This window comes from Mizuhopecten yessoensis, unplaced genomic scaffold, assembly GCF_002113885.1.
Source record: "Mizuhopecten yessoensis strain PY_sf001 unplaced genomic scaffold, ASM211388v2 scaffold631, whole genome shotgun sequence".
Taxonomy (NCBI): domain Eukaryota; kingdom Metazoa; phylum Mollusca; class Bivalvia; order Pectinida; family Pectinidae; genus Mizuhopecten; species Mizuhopecten yessoensis.
Window position 1 is genome coordinate 61,953 of NW_018403643.1, and position 3,939 is coordinate 65,891.

Consider the following 3,939-nt stretch of genomic DNA (forward strand, 5'->3'; position numbering starts at 1 on the left):
TGACGTTTCCTAATACGCCTGTCCAGCTCATCCCACAGATGCTCAATGGGAAACATGTCGGGGCTATAAGGGGCCATTCCAGAGGCTGAACGTTGTTTGCCGTGAGAAAATCACGACATACTCAGGCAACATGCGGTCGAGCATTGACTGGAAAATTAGGTTATGACGTCTGAGAAGTGGAAGGACATGTGGTTGGAGGATCTGGTCTCTGTATCGAACGGCATTGAGGTTTTGATCCAGGACCACTAAGGGGGATTTTACTCCATGGGAGATGCCTCCCCAAACCATTACAGAAGCCCCACCGAATATATCGCGTTCAACCACGCATGCGTCGGCGAAACGCTCACCGCGTCTGCGATATACCCTTTTTCTTCCGTCTGAGCGATACAGACAGAATCTCGACTCGTCGGTGAACATCACACGTCTCCATAGACGCACCCCAAACCTATCCAGTTATGTCTGCGCATCCAGTCAAGACGTACTTGCCGCCTCCGTGGTGTCAGAGGTGGCCCGACATATTGTCGGCGTGCAATGATTCTCTCGGCACGCAAGCGGTCCCTGGCAGTTTGAGGACTAATGGGTCTGCCATGAGTTCCTAAGGTATGCGACGCAGTCTCTACAGCAGTATTGCATCTGTTGCGCAAGTGCGACAATCGAATCGCCCAGTCTTGTCGTGCGATCGTTACACGCGGACGACCGCTCCTTGGACGATCGGAAACTAACCCAGTAGCACGGAAACGTGTACAGAGACAGTTAATTGTACACGGGCCAACACCAAACTGCCGTGCGGCAGCAGTTTGACTATGACCATCCATCAACATTGCAATTGCTCTACCCCTATTAATTTGCGTTAAGCGTGGCATTTCAATCAATGGCGAAATCAAAATGCCAACGTGGAAAATTAATGTGGCTGAACTTAGAGTATCCGTTGAGATTATTTGTTTGAAAAACTCCGGCTAGTCTTGATCACGCCGCGTGATTTGGACTAAAGAAGCTCACAAAGTCACACAATGACATCGTCATGCTTGGCTGATTTTAGGGTAGATTGTTGAGAAGGGAGATCGTTCCTGATGTAATACCTGACCAAATATTCCATTTTTCCCTTACAGCTGAGGTGTACTACAGGGGGGGAACTTTGTGCGGTTTTTTTTTGTTCAGTATATCATGCGTTACATTGATTTTAAATTCATACAAAACGTTTAGAACCATATTACTAAATCCCAGTTGTAAAATTAAAAGTTCCTGACGTAACTTTTTTCATCTGTTACTCCACGAGAATTCAGTTTATATTTTTTTCCAAAATACAGATTGACATCTTAATTTTTTTGTATATACATGCTTGTTGTAATTTATATACCACTCCATGTCACAAAACGAAAGAAGTGTCATCTTTAATCTATGGAGTTGCTCGGATGGCATTACTTCGAAAAATGAAATTAATTTCGTATAGGTGATATACATGTCAAATAAAGTTCTCAGCATTTCTGAACATATTGGTTATGGAATCATTCCAAAATGACGCGACGGTCATACCATGGCATGGTGTAGTACGTTAGTTTCCCTACAGCCAGATATATTGTCAGTCAAACGTGACGATGTGTATAACCAGTAGTGTGTACACCAATACAGTGTTTAGACCAGCATTGATACCGTAACTAAACCTCGCTTTCTGTACAAAGTATTTCATATTACGTCATATGTTAGCTATAGGGAGACATATTAATTTAGTCTGGTGGCTATATCATATATAACTCTTCCTTCTGTATTGATTAAATACCGGTACACTGTAGCAACCTTACCGAGTAACAACACACTTCATGGTCTACAATTCTATTTGAAAAGTGCTATAGTTATTCTGTCACCAACTACAGACAGCATGTTAGTTAGTGAAATGTACGTTAAGGAAAGTTTGTGAAACTTTAATTCGCTTATATAAGTATAGAACACGTTGAAAACCGCCAGGTATATGCGGTATTGTTTCGGATGAAACATGGAGACGAGTCCGTAGTCACACTACGAATGCAAACGACCCTCTGGTGTCCCAGTGTTTTTATGAATTATTCAATATGGAAATTGTCGTTCTCTTCATCCAGTCGAAAATCGTACATCGACAAATTTCACCTCGCCAGGGGAGGATGTACTCTATTTTTCATATTAAATGTAAATATTACCAATGTAATGGGCGAAATAATGTGTGTATGTGTATGTGTGTTTGTGTCTGACTGTGTGGAGCGCTCCTAATAATGGTGATACCCAATACTCTCAAAGCAGTAAACACAAATTTTGGTTACTTCATGAGTACAAGGATGGAAATGGTAGCTTGGATAATTTGAAATACACGTAGTAGCATGGTAAATAAACTCAAACGTGAATTTCGTCAATGGATTTTTAAGATAGCTATAAAATACTTCTAACATATAGAAATGAATATGTGTTTCTTTTCATTTTTATAATTACCAAATGTTAACTTTTTACTATTATACACCACACCTTCAGTCACATATCACATTCCTAATTGGTAGTGTAGGCTTATCTTTAAATGATACAATAATTAGGTTACGTTTTGTATGTCGTTTTAATTAGTATTTTACATATGTTGATAATGTGCTTAAACTACAAATGTTTTTGTTATTTTGTTTGATCAAATCTTTATTTGTTATATGATATCATACTTAGCATTGTCAGCTTCCAGATACGAATCTGACATAAAACAATTATCCACAGGTGAACATACAGGTGGTATACATGTCAATAATCAATGATACAAAGACACTTTATACCAGACCTGGCCCCACCTGTGTACTGCCAAACACGTTAAGTAAAACTAATCTTTGAAGCTAATTTTGAAGTCAATGTTTATGCACATAATTGTATTTGTTTATTTTTTTCCTCTACACGTCTCACCACAATGCATAGTTCATTAATAATTTTAAATGTACACCGAGCTGAGTACATTATGCATTTCGCTGGTTTTATAATTTGTCATCAAGGACTAAGAGTCTACAAATGATCAGGTAGAACATTGATCAAATTTTGTTGAAAGCCATAAACGAATCTTTTTTGTTACACATCGGTATTTATTACATATTGACATTTCAATCCTGTACAGCCCCGTTAAACATAGAGAAAGGTTTGACTGGCACTCGTATGCACCCACCTCGTCATAGACTTGTCAAGCGTTGCTTTTGCAAACAATCACAAAACAGAACATAATGGCGCCACATTTACCCATAACTTGTGATGTCATAATTTAGCCCACAAGCAAATTGTATTAACAATAAACAATGCAGATTTATTTGAAAAAAAACAAATTCCAGCAACAATTACGACGCTTAAATATAGAAACCTTTACACAATGAAAAAAAATCCGTAACAAACATATATGTCATTATGCTACATTCATCATATACAACATATTGAAAATAATTTTGGTATCGTTTCGAAAGAAATCCGGAAATGGTCGTTGAAACACTACGACAACAAACAACTCATCTTGTGTCCCAGTATTAAATCACTCACTTATCATTGAACTGCCGTTCTTTTATATCCAGTAGAAAATTATACACCGACACTTTTCCCCACGTCAGGGAAGGCAATACAACGTAACACGATATGCGGTGTGTCACGATGTGCGCACAGTAAATGCATAATGCGTGCACGGTACATGCACGATGTGTGCATCATGTGTGGACGGTACAAATTTTGCCAATTAGCTTGTGCACATTTGTGAACACGATGGACAAACGTTGTGCGATAACAATCGTGGTTGGTGTAAATTTTGGACCGACTTAAATAAATACAAAACTAATCTTTATTTAATCCATGTGCATTGTCACCAACAAACATAAGTGTTGTAGAACTTTTATTACGACGCCGCTAAGGGAACAAATGTTGTTTTCAATACAACTAGCCCAGTCAGACATAACTCTCTTTTCCGCC